Here is a 22489-nt window from a genome sequence, read left to right on the forward strand (position 1 = left end):
CAATTTAAATTAATTGCAGGCTGGTTTAAAACGTGTCTAGGGAGGTCCATAAGATCTGGACACTTTTCTCACCTGGTTTGAGACTGCTCAGGATTTACACACTCTGCAGTATCAAATGGGTGTGGTGCAAGATTCCTTTCTCCAGGAAATCTCTAGCCACTTCTCTCTTGGGTCAGGTTGGACCTTGAATCAGGATTTGTGCTGAAATTTTGGTGGTATTGTGAAACAAAAATTGGTTTCAATTAATTTGAAATGTCAGCCAGAATAATTTCATGGTTTCAAAAAAAAACCTGTAATAAAAATCATATGACTTTATGATTTTTGATGCTGGCTATGCTTGTGCACATAGAGTATACATGTATAAGTGCCTGCAAATGAAAATAGCACTGAACATTTTTTTTATTGTGAGTAGCTAACCCTAGTGTACATTTCCTGACAGACAAAGCTTAAAGTAATTTTATTTGGAATTTAAAATTCCATCCAAATATAAAAAGTAAACATTTTTGCAACAGTTTGAATGTAATGCTGACTTTTTACTCTTTTTATGTGAATCAGTCTGCAGCATCCTGAATATAAATTATGCAATTATTTTTATCCAGGTGTTTTGAATGCCATTATTTTAGAGATTGCAATTGGCAGCTGCTCTCCGTATAAAATAAAGGAACATCTGAGGTATTAAATAACTTACTTATTCTGTGAACTTTTTAAGTGAACTGGGTCACCTGGGTGTTTGGGACTTGGATATATTCAAATTGCCTTCAGGGCAAGCTGACCCAGCTCAGTAGCTGCGATGTTACCAACCCACGCTGGATCTTTGAATTTGTGATCTGGAACAAGTAAATTAGTGATTGAGTGTATTGTTGTTTATCAAGGCTGTGCCATTATTGTCTTCTGCTGTATATTGCAAATTGCTTTGGCGTGGAAAGAAAATGAAATGTATTTCCTGGAGCCAGTCACAATAATAAATTGATATTTGTTGGCACGGTAATTTGCTATGGATTACAATATTCCATGCATACATACTTGTGAAAGATGCATGCTGCAGTTTTTTTAACCTTCATTTATTTCATCGATTAAATAAAATGTGACCAATATCGTTCATCCATAGAATTCATCATTCTCTGTCCTCTGTTTAATGATTGGTCAAGGCCAGTGCTTCCCAGGTGCATATTGTCATTGCAGGCACCTCAAAGAATGCAATGGCAGCCATTTTCCAGGATAGAAAATGGGATGGACTAGTAAACCTGTTTCAATGGTAGTCTATCTCTTTGAGAGGGATTATGAATACAGGGTGATACACTACCATTCTGCCTCAAGACCATTTAAAGATGCAGTATTATACAACAGATATTCTTGTAATTATATCTTGTTTAGTCTCACTGAATAAAATACTGAGTAACTGTTAATGACACTAATTCTGAAGTGTAAAATGGTTCTTTAATCATTTCATTTTCAAGTGTAAGTATTGTGAATTGAATTAGTGTAATTAAATTTCTTTTAAACCCTATCCATGCAGTTCTTTAAATTAATCTTCCAGTGCATTCATATAAACGAAAATAATATTGGGTACATGCAACATGATGTATCTCCTGATATCTAATTGTCTCACAACTGATGGCTGTCAGTGAGTTAAGTTCTGTTGATTTTCTTTAAGTCTCCCGTATTACCATCATCTGCCATAAGCTTTCTGTTAGATTTTAGTTGATTGTGAAATGTGGTCTGTAGTGATTTCCATTTTCAAAAAATTGAAAAATGAGTTTGAGACTTGCAAAGCCAACTCAAGAGTGCTTGGTGCTAAGGAAGGAAGGTAGTAAGCTGGGAGCACATGATTCAAGCAGTGACAATTTAGCACCTGTAGTGTTACCACCTTATGTTTATTTGGCATCTATAAAATAGCAGGAATTAAACGGCACACAATACATTGGTTGACATCACAACAGCTTAAATCTTATTTGCAATTTTTTTTTATTCGTTCGTGGGATATGGGCTTCGCTGGCTAGGCCAGTATTTATTGTCCATCCCTAATTGCCCTTGAAAAGGTGGTGGTGAGCTGCTGCCTTGAACCGCTGCAGTCCTTGGGGTGTTGGTACACCAACAGTGCTGTCAGGAAGATGGTTCGAGGATTTTGACCCAGCGACAGCGAAGGAACAGCGATATAGTTCCAAGTCAGGATGGTGCGTGGCTTGGAAGGGAACTTGCAGGTGGTAGTGTTCCCATACATCTGCCCTTGTCCTTCTAAATGGTAGAGGTTGCGGGTTTGGAAGGTGTTGTCAAAGGAGCTTTGGTGAGTTGCTGCATTGCATCTTGTAGATGATGCACACTGCTGCCACTGTGCATCAGTGGTGAAGGGGGTGGATGGGGTGCCAATCAAGCGGGCTGCTTTGTCCTGAATGGTGTCGAGCTTCTTGAATGTTGGCGCTGCACCCATCCAGGCAAGTGGAGAGTATTCCATCACACTCCTGACTTGCGCCTTGTAGATGGTGGACAGGCACTGGGGAGTCAGGAGGTGAGTTTACTCGCCGCAGAATTCCCAGCCTCTGACTTGCTCTTGTAGCCACAATATTTAACTGGCTGGTCCAGTTCAGTTTCTGGTCAATGGTAACCCCCAGGATGTCGATAGTGGGGGATTCAGTGATGGTAATGCCATTGAATATTGAGGAGAGATGGTTTGATTTTCTTGTTTGAGATGGTCATTGCCTGGCACTTGTGTTTTGCGAATATTACTTGCCACTTATCAGCCCAAGCCTGGATGTTGTCCAGGTCTTGCTGCTTCATTGGCTGAAGAGTCACAAGTGGTGCTGAACATTGTGCATTCATCAGCGAACATGCCCATTTCTGACCTTATGGAGGGAAGGTCGTTGTTGAAGCAGCGGAAGATGGTTGGGCCTAGGACACTACCCAGAGGAACTCTTGCAGTGATGTCCTGGGACTGAGATGATTGACTTCCAACAACCACACCCATCTTCCTTTGTGCTAGGTATGACTCCAACCAGCAGAGAGTTTCCCGCCTGATTCCTATTCACTCCAGTTTTGCTTGGGCTCCTTGATGGCATACTGGGTCAAATGCTGCCTTGATGTTAAAGGCAGTCACTCTCATATCACCTCAGCTTTTTGTCCATGTTTGGACCAAGGCTGTAATGGAGTCAGTGAGCAGGTGATTGCTAAGCAAGTGCAGCTTGATAGCACTGTCGACAACCCCTTCCATCACTCGGCTGATTATCAAGAGTAGACTGATAGGACAGTAATTGGCCGGGTTGGATTTGTCCTGCTTCGTGTGTACTGGACTTAACTTGGGCAATTTTCCACATTGCTGGGTAGATGCCGGTGTTTTAGCTGTACTGGAACAGCTTGGCTAGAGAGGCAGCTAATTCTGGAGCACAAGTCTACAGTACTATTGCCGGAATGTTATCAGAGCCCGTAGCCTTTTGCAGTATCCAGTGCCTTTAGCCATTTCTTGATAGCACATGGAGTGAATCGGATTGGATGAAGACTGGCATCTCTGATGCTAGGGACCTCAGGAGGAGGCTGAGATGGATCATCCACTCGGCACTTCTGGCTGAAGATGGATGCAAATGCTTCAGTCTTGTCTTTTGCACTGATATGCTGGGCTCCCCCATCATTGAGGATGGGGATATTTGTGGAGCCTCCTCCTCCTGTCTGTTGTTTAATTGTCCACCACCATTCATGACTGGAAGTGGCAGGACTGCAGAGCTTAGATCTGATCCATTCGTTGTGAGATCGCTTGACCCTGTCTATTGCATGCTGCTTCTGCTGTTTGGCATGCAAGTAATCCTGTGTTGTAGCTTCACCAGGCTGACACTTCATTTTTAGGTATGCCTGGTGCTGCTCCTGGCATGCCTTCTGCACTCTTCATTGAACCGGGGTTGGTCCCCCAGCTTGATGGTAATGGTAAAGTGGGGGATATGCTGGGCCATGAGGTTAGATTGTGGTTGCATGCAATTTTGCTGCTGATGGCCCACAACGCCTCATGGATGCGCAGTTTTGAGTTGCTAGATCTGTTTTGAAATCTCGCCCATTTAGCATGGTGGTAGTGCCACACAACACAGTGGGTATCATCAATGTGAAGATGGGACTTCATCTCCATAGGGACTTGTGCGGTGGTCACTCCGACCAATACTGTCATGGACAGGTGCATCTGTGACAGGTAGATTGGTGAGGACGAGGTCAAATAGGTTTTTCCCTCTTGTTGGCTCCCTCACCACCTGCCGCATACCCAGTCTAGCTGCTATGTCCTTTTCAACTCAGCCCAGCTCGTTCAGTAGTAATGCTACCGAGCCACTCTTGGTGATGGACACTGAAGTCTCCCACCCACAGTACATTCTGTGCCCTTGCTACCCTCGGTGCTTCTTCCAATTGGTGTTCAACATGGAGAAGCACTGATTCATCAGCTGGGGTAGGGGGAGGGGTAGGTGGTAATCAGCAGGAGGTTTCCTTGTCCATGTTTGACCTGATGCCATGAGGCTTCATGGGGTCTGGAGTCGATGTTGAGAACTTCCAGGGCAACTCACTCCTGACTGTATGCCGGTGGTGATGGTGGTTTTAGTTTTTTTAGTTTTAGAGATACAGTACTGAAACAGGCCCTTCGGCCCACCGAGTCTGTGCTGACCATCAACCACCCATTTATACTAATCCTACACTAATCCCATATTCCTACCACATCCCCTCCTGTCCCTATATTTCCCTACCACCTACCTATACTAGGGGCAATTTATAATGGCCAATTTACCTACCAACCTGCAAGTCTTTTGGCTTGTGGGAGGAAACCGGTGGTGTCAGGGACGTTGTCTGTAAGGTACGATTCTGAGAGTATGACTGTGTCAGGCTGTTGCCTGACTAGTGTGTGTGACAGCTTTCCCAATTTTTGTGCAAGCCCCCAGACATTAGTAAGGAGGACTTTGCAGGGTTAGGTTTGCCTACCTTGATGCTGGGTGATCCGTTCAGTTTCATTCCTTTTCTTACACAGTGGTTTAATACGACTGAGTGGCTTGCTAGACCATTTAAGAGTCAAACATATTTCTGCGGGTGTGGAGACACATGCAGGCCAGACCAGGTGAGGATGGCAGATTTCCTTCCCTAAGGACATTAGTGAACCAGATGAGTTTTTACAACAATCAACAGTGGTTTCATGGTCACCATTACACTAGCTTTTAATTCCAGATTTTTATTAGTTGCATTTCACCATCTACCATGGTGGGATTCAAACCCATGTCGCCAGAGCATTAGCCTAGGCATCTGGGTTACCACTGCGCCACCGCTTCCCCTCTATGCTTCCTATGTAAATATACTGCTCTGTTACACAAGAACATAAGAAATAGGAGCCGAAATAGACCATATGGCCCATCGAACGGCGGAGCAGGCTCAATACGATCATGGTTGATCTTGGGCTTCAATTTGGAGTTACCTGGAGTGCTGTCAGATTTTTCCCTGCTGGTATTAGGTATTTAGGATAGTTTTCTGTTGGTGTGCAAATGTTCCTACTTGGTGTCTTTCAAAACACTTAAACAATTTTTAGCTTTAGGCAATCTCTGAATCTCTGTGCATTCCTGCTTTTGTATAGGTCACCTGTGTGCTTCCTTTAGTGCAGACTGATTTGGTAACAAATGGCCTTTTCAGTGCTTTTCTGCACCCACCTATCTGTTTACTGTACATTACCTGGGTGCAATGATAAGTTATGCCAGCTGTCTAGTTTTCCCCAAGAGATAGTTTAACCCATTGTCATGCAAATGTTTTTTTAAAAACCTAATCAATCTTCTATGGCATTATTCATTTGGGTCTGAGGTTCAGGGAGAGTTTGGATGACAAAGGTTGTTGGAAGAGCTGTTGGGAGAATCCATTGTCAGTTCTGCCACAAAACATGACAGTGCAGTTAATATAGACAATACATTATATGGAAATTGACAAAGCATCCCATGCTACATATGACAATTTCGATACGTGATCCTTTGTGTTTTTTTTAAACAGAGTGAAATTGTCAAGCGTGTTGTAATAATGTATGAACACAGGCAGCTGGTTGAGAGGAACTTTGTTTTTGTCTTTCAAAAACTGACCACATTGGGGATTTCTTTTGTGGTCTAGAATGTAGCACCTGTCCACAGGTGTGTGGTATCCAGCAGGAAAGATGATTAATACCATTGGGGTTTCCCCAAGGTCATAGAGCATGACAAGCCAGCGAAACATTGATTATTCAGGAGAGTGTTGAAACATGGTTTTGAAACAAACAAATTGATTCTAGGATATCATAGCTTGAACTTGGTGCTGCATTGATTTCAGCATGGTCAGAATTACTGTTGATTGTTCTTTTGACACCATTTGTATTCCATGCACTATACTGTTTTTAAAAAAAAAAGGAGAAATCCTGTTGAGTTGTCTGAATTGCGATTTGTTTTTGGGAACATTGATGATGTGTGTCTTCTGAGTGAGGCTAGCCGACAAAATCAGAGGTGGCACTATTCTGAAACCTGATGCCTCACCTACCAGATATGTGGACCATATACAATTAGATAAGATTTTATCTTGTGTTATTTTGAGTCAGTCCAGGAAAAGTTATCATTTGTGTTCAGTTAGAATATTTTTGCCCATGAATAGCCAAGTCAGATCATGTGAGAGAGAGTGGGGAGTTTTGTGGGGTTATTTTGATTGAGCAGAAATGTATTATTTTGATTGGGTGTTAACTAGTGTACAAGTCTCACCCTTACTAAAGGGCTAAAATCGGAATTTTGTATGTGGCGAAGTTACAGTTCGTGTGAGACTGATTTTGTAACTCACTTTAATAACATCGGTCTGTATGACTCCTAAATGCCTGCACTAGTTGTTTAGATCAGATTACATCCAGACCCAGTCCTGGTTTGGGGCTGTGCTGATCTGCCTCTATCCTCATAATACACTAATGTAAAATACAGTTTATGCAGTGAAAATTCTAATCACTTTCATATATCAGGATGTCTTTGGAGGAACAGCTATTACTGATTTACTAATGTTCTAGACTGTAGATATAATTTTTTTGTAAAGCTTGTATTTTATGTTTATCATTGTAGCATCAGCTATATAGCTGTTTAGCTTGGAAAAAATTTGCAAGATTTATTGTATGTTTATATATTTGTGTAACCTATATTTCGTGTGACTGTAACTGTCATTTATATATTGAAAATGCATCAGTTTGTTTGCTGACGTCAGCCTCTAATTAACCCCCTTTCTTCCTCACCGCGCCCACCCCCGCCACATCCCTCCACTCTAAATTCCACAGTTCTCAAACTATCTGTTTGACTGCTGAGTGTGGGAGAGGATGTTGATGCTGGCTGTGTTGAGTTGAGTTATGAAGCCAAGTTTGTCCTGAGGATTTTTACCCGTTGCTCTGACTGATCTGTCGAAACTATCTTTTCCATTTCACCGTTCTAAGGACAACACAGATAAAGCAGCACTTAACTCTATAAGCTTACTGTTCAGCCAAGCCTGTCAGGGCGAGTGAAGGGTACTGCGCTAGAAATTAATTATCCTTAGGTCATCAATACGTTTTTGCCAATTTTTTTGTGGTGAGTTTCTGCTAATCTTGTATTTATTTTTTAAGACTTGGCTTTTAAGGGATCTGTCTGCTTGCACAGAATCTGAACAATCTGTTGCAGCCATTGTTTTTAAATGTAAGATGGGACAGTATGCTCACCCTTTTTTCCCCAACTTTGCTAATTTTTGTGGACCTAGAGGTAAATGATGCTGCTGGAGAATGAGAGAATTTTTGGTTTTAAATCCCCCAGTGAAGCAGCATGAAATTGTGGGTACAGCAGAGGTGAAGTGCAGAATAAAGCTTCCTGCCTGAGTGCCAAAAATGTTACTATCAGAAAAAGCAATAAACTCCCGCCCCAATGTGAGTTTTGTTTTGGCCTCGACACTTTAATGACAAGTTATGGACAGTGTTGCGCCTCAGCTAATACTCTGCTGGGTCCACCTCCCTCCACGACTAACTCCAGACTTTGACATTGGTTGGTGGCTGATCTCAGCAGGCCCCGTGCTGTCTACTAGTGGGCTTTATCCGGCCACAGCCACCTGATTCTCAGAATTCAGTCCTGGACTATTTAATATTGTTTCTTCCCTGTCTTCAGTTTATGGCTACTATGCATTTTGCCTAATTTCTGGCATGCCCATGAAACCCAAAATTCCCTTTTGCGTCCACTCACTTGCTTGTTCATGTTGCTGCTCTGGGCATGAACCCACTATTTCTTTCGCCCTTGTCTGACATTCTTGACTCCTTCTCTGTTCTATTTTCTCTTCCTCCTTTCACCTGCCCAAACCACCTTCCATCTCCTCACCAGTATTTTATCTCCACATTCCCTAATTTTTATCCCAGCCCATCACAAACCTCAGCTTTCCTTCTCTCCTGTTTTGACCCAAGCTTGAATTTCCCCCCCAACCTTGAATTTCCCCCCCAACCTTGAACAAGCCCATGGCTGCCACTAAAATAAAAGCAAAATACTGCGGATGCTGGGAATCTGAAATAAAAACAAAAAGTGCTGGAAATACTCAGCAGAGGTGGCAGCATCTGTGGAGGTGTTCCACAGATGCTGCCAGACCTGCTGAGTATTTCCAGCACTTTCTGTTTTTATTCCACGGCTGCCATGTTCCTTTCTTGGCCCATCATTGCTTCAAACAACAATTTTGACTGCCCAGCACAACTACTTTTCTGTCCCACTGACTCTACCTACCACCAATCTCCTGAGTGCCAATGGATTAACAATGACCATTCAGAATGTCTGTCCATCTGCACCCTTAATGTGGACGATCAAATTGACATCTTGGCTTTAAAGTAACTTGGCTTATTGGTGATCACTTGCACCTTAACTGAAGTCTCCCTACCTTGGCGCTACTTTCCACTATGTGCACTGCCCAAGCCAGTGCAGCATCTTGACCTCTTCACCCTACTACCCTGGCACCTTTTCCTTCTTCAACCACCTCCTCCTTTTCCAGGCCTCTTGCTTCTCCTTTAAAATCTTTGTCTAGCACTCCTCCAATGTAAGGTTTCTTTTGGAGATATCCTTTTTCCCTCATTCTCTGCATTGAAAATGAATCATTCTCCATGATTTCCCTCTCATCTCAGCCCCTTTTATTCTCTTTCCTATAAATATTCTGCCTTCCTGTACTTTATGCCTCAATTTTAAAATTCGAATCCTTGTTTTCAAATCCCTCCATGGCTTCGCCCCTTTCTATTGGATGGACAGAAGATTGGCTAGCTAAGAGGAAACACAGAATAGGCATAAATGGGTTATTTTCTGGTTGGCAAGATGTAACGAGTGGTGTGCTGCAGGGATCAATGCTGGGGCCTCAACCTTTTACAATTTATGTAAATGACTTGGATGAAGGGTCCAAAGGTGTGGTTAATAAATTTGCTGAGGACACAAAGGCAGGTAAGAAAGGAAGTAGTGAAGAGGACATTAGGAAGCTACAAAGAGATATAGATAGGTTAAGTGAGTGGGAAAAGATCTGGCAAATGGAGTATAATGTGGGAAAATGTGAATTTGTCCATTTTGGCAGGAAGAATAAAGAAGCATATTATCTAAATGGTGAGAGATTGCAGAGCTCTGAGATGCAGAGGGATCTGGGTGTCCTAGTGTATGAATTGCGAAAGGTTAGTGTGCAGGTACAGCAAGTAATTAGGAAAGCTAATAGATTGTTATCATTTATTGTGAGGAGAATTGAATACACAAGTAGGGAGGTTATGCTTCAGTTACACAGGGCATTGATGAGACTACGTCTGGAGTACTGTGTGCAGTGTTGGTCTCCTTATTTAAGGCACAATGTAAATGTGTTAGAAGCAGTTCAGTGAAGGTTTACGAGACTAATACCTGGAATGGGCGGGTTTTCTTATGAGGAAAGGTTGGACAGGCTAGGCTTGTATCCACTGGAATTTAGAAGAGGCGACTTGATTGAAATATACAAGATCCTGAGCAGTCTTGGCAGGGTTGATGTGGAAAGGATGTTTCCTCTTGTGGGAGAATCTAGAACTAGTGGTCACTATTTAGAAATAAGGGGTCACCCATTAAAGACAGAGATGAGGAGAAATTTTTTCTCTGAGGGTTGAAAGTCTTTGGAACTTTTCCTCAAAAGGCAGTAGAAGCAGAGTGTTTGAATATTTTTAAGGCAGAGGTAGATGAGCAAGGGGGTGAAAGGTTATTGGGGGTAGGCGGGAATGTGGAATCGAGGTTACAGTCACATCAGTCATGATCTTATTGAATGGTGGAGTAGGCTCGAGGGGCTGAGTGGCCTACTCCTGCTCAGCATTGGATGTTTGTATTTCTGTAACCTCCTTCTGCACTCCTCCAATGCTGACCTTTTACACATCCCAGTTTTAATCGCTGCACCGTTGGCAGCTGTGTCTTTAGCTACCAAGATCCTACACTCTAGAATTCCCTACCTAAACCTCTCTGTTGCCTCAATTCCATGTAACACAGTTTTGAGTATGCTTGATGCAAAATTGACTTAATCATCCATTGCCAGATCTGACACCATTGTATCAAGCTATATCAAGCCTTTTCCACCTCTGTCAAAACATCCTGCTGCACTATGCTCATCCTGCAGAGCAAAGATAACCTGAGGCTTCTCTACTCTACTACCAACTGCCTCCTGAAACCCCTGGATCCTGCAACTTTCCCCTTCACCTTTAACAGCAGGTGTGAGGAGCTTGTGGATTTTTTTTGTCTTCAAGATAGCTGCTTCCTCACCTTCGCCTAGCCCAATAAGCCCCAGCCTTTCTAGTTTCTATTCCATCTCTTCCTCTCCTAATATGCACCTTCAAGCTCATGGGACATTTTTCTATATTAAATCTCATATAAATTCAATTCTTCTTGCAGCTGAGATTCTGCACCCACTAAGAATTAGTTTAAGGCTCCTGAAGCTACTTTCACACAGGATCACTACAGCAGCTGGTAACTTTTTCTTCCCATTAGTTTGGGCTGGATTCTGACTGGTTGGAGCAAATAGAAGCACTATGTTCTAAGCTACAGTACCGCCCACGTCTCTGCTTATTTTATATCTAGACCAAGTGAATCATTTTATTAAATGATTACTTTGCAACCATTCTCAGTTGCTCTTTATCATGTATTCAAAACTCCAGTTACTGGTTCAATGGATATGCAAAAGAACCTCTTATCAAAAATGCACCAGTTTGTAGTTTCTTACTCATTTTCACCGAGGAGAGAATAGGAGAAATTTCTTCATGTTGGAATGTAGCGTACTTTTGTCACAAAGTGTGGTATTCTCAGAGTCCATTGCATCCTGTCGGGGAAAAGTGGATAACTATTTGTAGCAGATGAAGGTAAAGCACTATGGGAATACAGTGAGAGTAGTTTTGAATTGCTCTCACAAAGAGTTGGCATAGATATGAGTTAAATGACCTTGTATAGTTCAATGATTTCCTCAGTTCTGTTGCATCTGAGATTTTTGTATTATTTAGCATAACTACTACTCTGCCATACAAATGTAATCAATATTTGAAAACATAATTGTCAGCTCCAACAAGTGCACTTCCCAATAAATGTGAGCTGTGACATTTTGTGTTGCTAACTGTGTATTTTGCATGAAAAGTTGTTGCCAGAAGCTTGTTCCCTTGTATTCATTCGAACAGTTGTCAGGTATGCATTCACTTTATGATGTGTGGCGCTTAGATAACTTGCAGCAATTAGCAATGCATTCTGATATCTGCTATCTTTGCTTATCCTCACCCTGTGCTGTCATGTAGAAATCTGCAGATTCTGCATTTTTCCATTGTGGAGGGTTGTATTACACACCCAGCAATCAGTTCAGGTGGTTTTATAAGAATAAAAGTGAACCATGTAGTGCTTCACTTTGAGACTGGTCGAAGCATTTATTTACCTTTCTATGATTTTGGAAAGTGTTTTGTTTTGTTATTTGTGTCAATAACATTGTAGCACTTTGATTTCTTTTATTTGGAAAGCCACCCATCAAATTTGCATTTATTTTCAGGATAAATTTAGGAAATGCATTGAAGCACCACAATTCCAAAGCATCGATATACTAGAAAGCACGGATTAACTTAATTACATCCATCTGTTTCAGAATTTTTTAAAAGAACTTGCATTTACATAGCGCTTTTCACGACCACCAGATGTCTCAAAGTGCCTAACAGCTAATGAAGTACTTTGTGTGGTCACTGTTGTAGCACAGGAAACGCAGCAGAGATGGCAGCCAGTACGTGCACAACAAACTCTTACAAACAGCAATGTGACAATAACCAGATAATCTGTTTTTGTGATGTTGGTTGAGCCATAAATATTCTCCAGGACACTGGGGAGAACTCCCCTGCTCCTCTTCGAAATAGTTTCGTCGGGTCTTTTATTCCCATCCAAGCAAGTAGATGGGGTCTTGTTTTAATGTCTCATCCAAAAGACAGCATCTCCAATAGTGCAGCGTTCCATCAGTACTGCACTGGAGAGTGATTTTTATCCTCAAGTTTCGGAATGGGACCTGAACCGGGAACCTTGTAACTCAGAGGCTACTAACTGAGCCACAGTTGACACTGAATGTCCTAAAATGTTCTTTTACAAATTATTGATGGAATTTTGAAGTATTTTGGACAGTTACAGTTTATAGTTCATCTTAAAATGCAGTATACATTGAAAGCAGGACTTTTTCAATCCCAGAAGTATGTTGCGGAGTATTGTAAGCATGCACGTCAAAAGATCATTTTCCAGACAGTGAGGTTTGATTGGCTGTATTGTAGAAGTGTTAACCAGTGGGTGGCTAGATTTAATGATGCTGGCAAAGCTGTACAGGGGTATGGCTGCTCTGGGACTAAATGTATTCACCAAGTTTCCAGGAAATGGGTGACTGTGCAGTAAGTGCTCGATATGCTTGAGAGAGTGTTCTGATGTCATCATCACTAAAGAAACAAGTAACACGGGCCAAAGCTGGCTTGTTCTGACTGAAACTTAATTTCTTTCCCATTAACAATTACCTCAAGTTTTGAACTGCAGTAAATGGGTAAGGTAACCATGGGTACAGTCTGCCTCATACACTGAGTGATTTGTCTCAGCTTGTATTAGCTGGGAGAGGATTTTAACTATTGTATGAAGGAAAAGCTGAAGAAACCATTTGCAGCTTGTAGGCATCAGATGTTAACAGGGAGCGTCCTGGATTACAGCCTTATTTTCTGTTCCTTGCTGCAGTGGAATGTTGCTCACTGTGGCTTCCTGAAATTATCCTTTTACAGCATGAAGTTGTGGTCATTGCTATTTTAATGGTAAGAGAGGACTGTGCTATTAATATTCAATAGTAGGATTCTATTTTCCCCCTTCTATTGGGCTGCTAGGCAACAGAAAAAATGGACTAATCATTAGATTAACTGATTTAATATGGAAACTGAAGTCTGCTTAACACTGAGATTTGAATAAATTATTTCATAGCCAAAACTAATTTTTTTCAAGTATTTTTAGAAAATATTGATAATTTACATGTTAATTTAAAGCACACTATTTTTTGTATAATGTTGCATTTTTTAAAAAAAATGGAAATGTGCTTTAAATTTGTTTTCTCCGTTCATGGTTTCTGGTAGATACTTGCAAGTTCTTAGTTTTATCTCGGATTATCATCTGTCTGTTTTGTGTGGGTGTCGCAGTCAGGTGCTGCAGGAGCTGTAAGAAGAACCTGTAGCTAAAAATAACCCTGATCTCATTCCGAGGCAGTTATTGGCATTTATTGCAATGTAGACTTTACTTTTACACACCCGAATTGGGTTGCTGTTGCTTTTAATTTTATTTTCTATTTATCTTTTGTACATTGATGGACTGTTTAGGAAGACAGTAACCAAACAATGTAAAATGATAAATGTGCACAGTAGGGAGTGAGGTAGAAATTTAGTCTTTTCTCTGGATCGTGTGCGTTTGATATGGTGGGCAATGCTGTCTTGTGGAAAATCCAACATGTTTGAAATTCGGTGAGTAAACTTGTACATTTACCTCAACATGAATATTCCAGAGCCATGTTTCGTGTATGGGGGATTTGTTCTGTGTATTAAATTACCACAGGTCCTGACCCCTTTGTCCACTTGTCCAGGCAGGAATTCTAGCCATATTGCCATGCCCTGTATTTGTTTAAATAAATTATCAGACTGCTTATCTGACATCCAGTACTGGATGAGCAGAAATTTCCTCCAATTGAATATTGGGAAGACTGAATCCATCATTTTAGTTCCTTTTCTAAACTCCATTCCCTAGCTACCAACTCCATCCCCTCTCTCTGGCAACAGTCTGAGATTAAGCCAGTCTGTTCGCAACCTTGGTGTCATATTTGGCCTCGCGATGAGCTTCTGGCCATCACTCAGACCCCCTATTTCCACCTCCGTAAAGTCACTTGCCTTTGCCCCGTCTCAGCTCATCTGTTGAAATCCTCATTCATGCTTTCGTTACCTCTGGACTTGACTATTCCAACATGCTCCTGACTGGTGTCCCACTTTTTACTCTCCATAAGCTTGAGGCTATCCAAAACTCTGATGTACATGTGCTTGCTGACCTACATTGGCTCCTGGTCAAGCAACATCTTGATTTTAAAATTCTCATCTTCGTTTTCAAATCCCCCCATGGCCTCGCCCCTCCCTATCTCTCTAATCTCTTCCAGTCCCGCAACCCTCTGAGATATCTGCACTGCTGTAATTCTGGCCTCTCATGCATCCCTGATTTTAATCCGTTTACCATTGGCCATGCCTTCAGTTGCCTGGGCCCCAAGCTCTGGAATACCCTCCGTACACCTGTCTGCCTCCCTACCTCGCTTTCCTCCTTTAAGACACTCCTTAAAACCTACCTCTTTGCCCAAGCTTTTGGTCATCTGCCCTAATATCTCCTCCTGTACCTCAGCATCATACTTTGCTTTATAATGCCCATTAAGTGCCTTGGGAGATTTTATTACCTTAAAGGTGCTATATAAATACAAGTTGTTCCAGTTAAATGAGTAAGTGGTCATCTTTTACTTTGATGCGTTCCTACTTTGATGTATCAATACAAAATTTGAATTCTGGGAATATTCTGAAAAGGTGATAAATTAGTGTGTTTCAGTGGTTTAATGTCTGCAAGTGTTGCACAGTATCCATCTCAGAAGGTTTTGCCACAGTTCATTTGAGAATGTAAGCATTCTTGCAAAAGTGTGGCTTCCTTAGTTTCTAATTTTGCTTGTGTGTGGGCTTTTTAGTGTCAAATTAGAACAACACAATCTTGTTGTAATTATCATATTCATTTAAATTCATGGTTTTGTGCTGTGGCTTGCTGATGTTGGAAATGAGAGGAGTACCCCACATCAGCTCTATTAAATCATAAGAGAACAGGGTGGAGTGGGATTAAGGTAAATGTTCCCGAGCTCCAGTGGATTGTTACTTTTGTTCATGAACAGCGAGATACTTTCCTATGTTCTACACATATTATCATTCTCTTTGTGATCACTGCAAGTTTGTGAACTTATGTGCTCCATAGCTTTTTGATAATGGTCTGAGAGGGAGTGCACAGCTGCCAAGTCTGTGCATGTTCTATTTTTCCAACTTCTCCATCACCTTTTGTTCTATCCTTGCCTGGAGATGGTGACTTGTGATGGGATATTTGTATTGGTAATTCCTCCAAGCCTTTTTTGTATTTGTTGGCAGGATATTCATGGGGAGCAGCAGACCCCATCCAATCTCACTTGTGCACTTGTTTGGTTCCAGGATCAAGAAGCCTAACTGCTTTTTTTTTTCCCCCCCATTGCGGCAGCCATTCTGCGCCACCAGTTGGGGAGTAGCTGAGTACACACCAGGAATGAAACCTGGGAGGTTCATTATCTGTATGGCTCAGTAACAAGCTAATGAAGTGCATTCTGTACTGAGCCAGAGTTTTTTTCTGCAATAGCCTTACTTTAGTCGTGTGTTCGGCTGCTCTGATTTTTCAGTGTGATTTAGTGGTGAACCGTGTTCATGAGAGTCTTATCTGGTTAAGGTTTTGTTCATTTCCTAGGCAGGCAGGAGAGCCACTGCAGACAAAGTAGATTTTGGGGTAATGAGAATTTTTTGGGCTTCAAGGGGTTATTGTGTGTTGTCAACAAAAATTCCAAGTTTGCATAGTGTATAAAATTAGAAAACAGGACCATGAGGAATATTGTTGCCCGATTCAGGAATATTTGGAAGCATTGGAGACAAGGCCAGCAGATGGAATTTAATGTGGATTAGTGTAAAATAATTAGCATGAGAACAAGAGCCAAAAGGGGGAGTATGTATTAAATAAAATAGTTTCAACATTCTGCCCACTCAAAGAAAGCTTTGGGGCTATTGTAGTCACATTCGTAAACCTTCAGCCCAGTACTTGGTTCCAGTAAAAAGGCAAACAAGGGACTTGAGTTTTATTACCACAGGGATATAATACAAATTGAAGGATGGTACATTGCCAAACAATTGACTGGTCAGATTCTATTTTGAGTATTGTTCACATGTACAATTTCTGTGATGCACAGGCAAGCAACAGACGATTCTAGGTATTGGGAATTTAGGAAAGTCAGGCATTTCTTCTGAGACTTCGCAGTGATCTAATTATGATTGGCCAAGAAAAGCTGTTCATGATTGTGCAGGGCTCAAATGCTAAGGACACACATTAAAAATGAGATTAGGAGGATAAACGAGAGTCAGAACACTTTCTTTCAAGGACCACCGACATGTGGAACATCTTATCTGGTAAATATTGAAGTAAATAGTATAAATGGGTTCAAGAGATAATTATATGCATCTCTGGAGAGAGGAGGGATTGAGGCATTATGGTTAGGTTGCTAAGTAGGGTTAGACTATTAAAAAGGGGGCTGGTTTGTTGACGTCTGATAGCTTATTCCTATTGCTAACAAGTTCCTGTGGTTCTTGCATTGAAATTTCCACAAATAAATCCAAAAATAACTGTACCATTTACCCTGATCTATTAATGTCTCCTCATTCCCACATAGTATTAATTTTAACTATGTCTATCTTTATATCTCTGTCTCTCTAGCCATTCCTTGAAGAATTGAGAGCAGTTTATTTCATCTCTTTGAGCTGATTTTTAAAAAAAAAACCTTTGGGGCTTAAGTTGGAATGAGCTGATGGACAACAAGTGGTCTTTTTGCTTTCTGTGAAGGAATATGGCCAGTCTCAATGAGCTCAAGCTACAGTTTAAACCACTTGCAGTTCACGATTACTTGATTCTTATACTTACTGTTTTTTTAAAAAAGCTATGGACATGAAAGATTTTTGTCTTCCTAACAAAGTTACCTCGGTATACTGCTGGGAGGTTTTCATAGAAACCAGAGAAAAGCCTGTGTAAGTAGCTGAAACCCACCACCGCCACTCCTTTTAGCATTGGAAACAGTGCAATGTATTTGTTGCGCTCAATGCTTCAACAATAGAGTTATCGGGAGTGAATGGTAGGTCTCCAAAAAGAAAGATCAAACAGAATTGTCACGCACATAAGTGGGAACCAAATTGTTGCTTAGGTTGGCTCTTATTTGCCAGAAATGTGAATTGCCTGTGCGGAGTTTGCAAGTTCTCCCTGTGACCGCGTGGGTTTTCGCCGGGTGCTCCGGTTTCCTCCCATCGCCAAAGACTTGCAGGTGATAGGTAAATTGGTCATTGTAAGTTGCCCCTGGTGTAGTTAGGTGGTAGGGAATATGGTATTACTGTAGGTTAGTATAAATGGGTGGTTCTTAGTCGGCACAGTCTCGGTGGGCCGAAGGGCCTGTTTCAATGCTGTATCTCTAAATAAATAAATAATACTTGACAGAAAGGTGTGGCAGTGGAAAGAGAAATATCAGTCAATAATTACCTGGTACTTGAGCTGTGCTTGACACCGACATTGGATGTAGAATGTTTCAGTCTTGTGCTCAAGGTATGTGATGCAGTATACAAGGTACCACTCCTGAAGAAAATCCATGTCTTTGACCAAAAAGCAAATACTCGAGGTGATCCCCACAGAATTGTTACAGCGCAGAAGGAGGCCATTCAGCCCATCGTGTCTGCACCGGCTTTCCAAAAGAGCAACTCACTGAGTTCCATGCCCCGCCTTCTCCCTGTAACACTGTACATTCTTCCTTTTCATTACAGCCTAATTCCCTTTTGAGTGCTTCAATTGAACCTGCCTCCACCACGCTCTCAGGCAGTGCATTCCAGACCTTAACCACTTGCTGTGTGAAAAAGTTTTTCCTCCTGTCGCTTTTGCTTCTCTTGCCCATTACTTTAAATCTGTAACCTCTCGTTCTTGATCCTTTCACAAATCTGGAATTAAAAGCTAGTCTAATTGTGACCATGAAACCATTGTCAATTGTTGTAAAAACCCATCTGGTTATCTAATGTCCTTAAGGGGAGGAAACCTGCCATCCTTACCTGGTCTGGCCTACATGTGACTCCGGACCCACAGCAATGTGGTTGACTCGAAAATGCCTTCAGTGGGCAATTAGGGATGGACAATAAATGCTGGTCTTGCCAGCAATGCCCACATCCCATGAAAAAATAAAAAACAGAGTGGGAACAGTTTCTCCCTATCTACCCTATCCAGACCTCTCTTGATTTTGAATACCTTTATTAAATCACCTCTCAACCTTCTCTTCTCCAAGGAAAACATTCCTAACTTCTCCAATCTATCTTCATAACTGAAGTTCCTGTTCAGGGCTTCCGTGAATCTTTTCTGTACTCTCTCCAATGCCCTCACATCTTTCCTAAAGTGCAGCGTCCACAAGTGGGGCCGAACTAGTGTCTCTCATAAGTTCAACATAACTTTCTTGCTCTTGTACTCTGTGCCCCTAATAATAAAGCCCAGGATATTGTATGCTTTATTAACTGCTCTCTCAACATGTTCTGCCCTTCAATGACTTATGCACAAATACACTGTTATGAAAGTGCTTCCAATTTTTTTTTTTATTTTGAGGACTTGTGTTAAAACTGAAAAGATTCCATGGATTTTTTTTATGCCAAGTTCACCAATAAGACATGATATTTGAAAGCCACCTGTGATTTGGGTTCAGAAAACAGCAGAACCCTTGGTGATTTGGGGAAAAATGGTTACAGAGAAGCCACATGTCAAGGTTTATGGAGATCAGGAGGTCGACTAACTTTGGGGTTTGAACATTTTCAGTTTTATTTGGAGTGTGAATTGTTTGTAGACAGTTGGTGTTTCTCTGCCAAGGGGAAAAGAAACCATCCAGCTCACTACATCCTCTACCTTTTTGAAGAAATCCTGCCAACATCCAGTGGGAAAGAAAAAAAATCCCTGGTGCCATATAGCTCCTGAGGAGCAGAAAAAAATCTGTGATTCAGGTGTGTGCTGGCAGAAGAACCTTGATGCCACATTTTTCCTAGAAAGTCTAGTAGAATAATTCTCAACATCTCCAGAACGGACAGCTTCTGAAGCGATCCTCGTGACCCGTCTCTGTATACCCAAATGCCAGAACAAAAAAGGGACAACTGACTTCTTTCTACATCTTTTTTAACAAGATTTAACAAGTACTTGACCGAGTAGTTTTTTTGTCTTTTTTTTTGTAACAAACCTCTGCAGAGTGAATTTGTGTTTTTTTTCCACTGTGTGTGTGTGTAGTTGGGAATTTTTAAAAAGGGAACTTTCATATTTTAATCCGTGTTAATGCTTTGCTTCATTACTGGTTAAATCTTGTTTTATAATAAACTGATAATTTTGTTGTTTCTAAAGAAACCTGGTTGGTGAATTTTATTCTGGGATATAAAATAGAGTACATGATTGTATCTTTTACCAAGTAAACATTTAAATAGACGTTGTGACCTGTGGAGAAGTGGAATTGGAAAAGACAGCGTACGCCTCCCATCTCAGTCGTAACACCTAATTGGGGGTTCATTATCTGGGATACCCAAAGCTGATGATGTGCAATTGTAAGTGGGGTGATACTAATTGAAAAGAGGAAAAGTAAAAAAAAAAGTTTCTTGTGCATTAAAGTTTACACGACCGGAATGTCTTTGTCAGTTGCTACGACCTTACTGGGGAAGGAGGATGTATCCCTGAGTGATTTGAGAAACTTAACCAAGGCTAGACCAATGATTTAGCAGAACTTTTGGAGTTAGAGTTAAAACCAGGGGCTAAGAAAGCAGATATAATTGAGGTGATGACACACAATTTGAAATTGGAAGAAGAAAAAAGCGAACCAGAGGATAGTGCAGTTGATTTAGCTTAAATTCAGTTGCAGATGAGGCAGTTTGAACTTGACAAAGAAAAAGAAGCAATAGAATTGGAAAAACTTAAGCTTGAATCTCAGAGAAAGTGCAAGAGAAGGAAGGGAATTTGAATTAAAGATGGAACGACGATGAAGGGATGGTCTTGACGCTAGTGAAAATTTTGGTAGGCAAAGATCTGATTCCGGCCCAGGACCCAGTGGAGAGCTGTTTCAATGTATACAAGCCCTTTTGAAATTTGAAGAAAGGGATGTAGAGGCACTTTTCATTTCTTTTGAGAAGATAGCCAGACGGATCAAGTGGCCAAAGAAAAACTGGACACTGCTCATGCAAAGCAGATTGATGGGCAGAGCTCATGAAGTTTATGCCATGTTTTCTGAGGAGGTTTCTGCAGATTGAGATGGCAAAAAAGGCTATTCTCACTGCTTATGAGCTAGTCCCTGAAGCATACAGGCAGAATTTTCGGACCCTCCGGAGACAGCCTAGGCAGACTTATATAGAATTTGAGAGGGTGAAGCAAATTTATTTTGGTCGTTGGATGCGGGCACTAAAGGTAGAGGCCATGTATGGGAACCTTGGGGAAATAATTTTCCTGGAAGAATTTAAAAGTTCACTCCCTCCATTAGTGAGAACCAGAAGGTTTCAACAACCAGACAGGCAGCGGAAGTCGCTGATGGTTATGAGCTTGTTTACAAGAACGAACCCTTTGTCTGTCACCTCTACATACGCGGGGAGGATAGAAGATGGGATGGTGAAAGGAAGGCAAGCAGCCGACAACAAGAAGAGACAGCTGGGATTGTCCCGGGATATCTTCCTCAGGCCAGAAAGGAAGATGCCAAGGGTGGAAGTGAGGTCCGAAAACCCAAGTGTTACAATTGCCACAAGGTGGGACACCTTTGTGCAGATTGCTGGAAGTTGCGGGGTAAACCCATGGGATTTATTGGGGTGCACAAGGCCAATGCAGAGAAAGGGACCCTGACTGGGAGTACGACAGATCAGGCCATAATACTGACTGGAGCCATAAGGCTAAATACAAAAACTGCTGTGAGTACGAGGGATGTGAACAAGATACCTCAGAGCTATAGGGAATTCTTGTCAAAAAGAAAAGTAACTCCTTATCCCTCAAGTGAGGCAGGTAAACCTATTAAGTTATACTTAGGGTTACAGGAGCCACCCAAACACTCTTGCTGGGAGAAGGCATAACTTTTCCACCAGAGAGCGCATTGAATGCCAAGGTTTTAGTGAACGGTATTGGCGGGGAGTATGTATCCATACCTTTGTATCGGGTGCACCTAGAGTGTGACCGAATGTCTGGAACAGTAACTGTGGGAGTTGTCCTAATTTGTCTGTAGACGGACTTGACCTACTCCGAGGGAATGATTTGGCCAGAGCGAAGGCAGTAGCTTCTCCAGTAGTCACGGAAAACAAAGTCAAGTTAAAGAAGCAGAACAGTTGCAGGTAAAGGTTCCAGAAATTTTTCCTTCATGTGCAGTGACCTAAGCAATGGCTTAACAAGTTCCAATTTCAGAGGTAAAATTGACACCACAGTCAGATAGTTGAATATTTGAAGCTTTCTTTGGGGATTTGGATAATCTAAAAGAAATGTTCAATAAATCTTCTCTGATCAAGGCTCAGCAAGCCGATCCAGAGTTAAATAACGTGGCACAATCGGCTCTAACTGAAGCTGAAGCAAAGGGAGTTCCATAAGGCTACTATATTAAAAATGGGATTCTGATGAGGAAGTGGAGAGCTCCTCACAGACCTGCAGACGAAGAATGGATGGTTGTTCCATCAGATAGTAGTACCGCCCAAGTATGGCCGGGAAATATTAAGGATAGCCTATGAAATTCCTATAGTGGGACATGTGGGGATCCGGAAGACCCAATCACACACAGGTTGACATTTTTACTGGCCAGGTCTTTCCAAGGGCGTGGTGAGATTGTGAGAAAACCACCACCTGTCATAAAACCAGCACCTCTAATTCCCATACCTGTTTTTGGGGAACCATTTAGTAGAGTTTTGGTAGATTGTGTGGGACCTTAACCGAAAACAAAAGCAGGACACCAATATATACTCGCTATCGTGAATATGGCTGCTCGATTACCAGAGGCCATTCCTTAGAGAACAATTTCTGCGAAGGTAGTGGTGGAGAAGTTAACCCAGTTTTTCACTTGATATGGATTACCGATAGAGATTCAGTCGGATCAAGGTTCCAATTTTATGTCCAAAATTTTCCAGGAAGTTTTGACTAATTTGGGTATAACACAGTTAAAACCTGCAGCCTACCACCTACAGACACAA

The 22489-nt window shown here is 41.6% G+C and overlaps 1 protein-coding gene across 13 annotated transcripts in view; it reads left to right on the plus strand.

Moving 5' to 3' along the window:
- Window positions 1-22489, plus strand: part of hdac4 (histone deacetylase 4) — a 595905-nt gene that overhangs the window by 286977 nt on the left and 286439 nt on the right. Inside the window, exon 1 of one of the 13 annotated variants that reach the window (XM_068035903.1) lies at window positions 13242-13264. The exons of 11 other annotated variants lie outside the window; for them this stretch is intronic. The gene's annotated coding sequence lies outside the window, so the exon portion shown is untranslated. Of the gene's footprint in view, window positions 1-13241; window positions 13265-21578; window positions 21647-22489 lie in introns of those variants that run through there. One more of the 13 variants, XM_068035902.1, reaches the window with a different exon arrangement.

This window comes from Heterodontus francisci, chromosome 7 (assembly GCF_036365525.1).
Source record: "Heterodontus francisci isolate sHetFra1 chromosome 7, sHetFra1.hap1, whole genome shotgun sequence".
Taxonomy (NCBI): Eukaryota; Metazoa; Chordata; class Chondrichthyes; order Heterodontiformes; family Heterodontidae; genus Heterodontus; species Heterodontus francisci.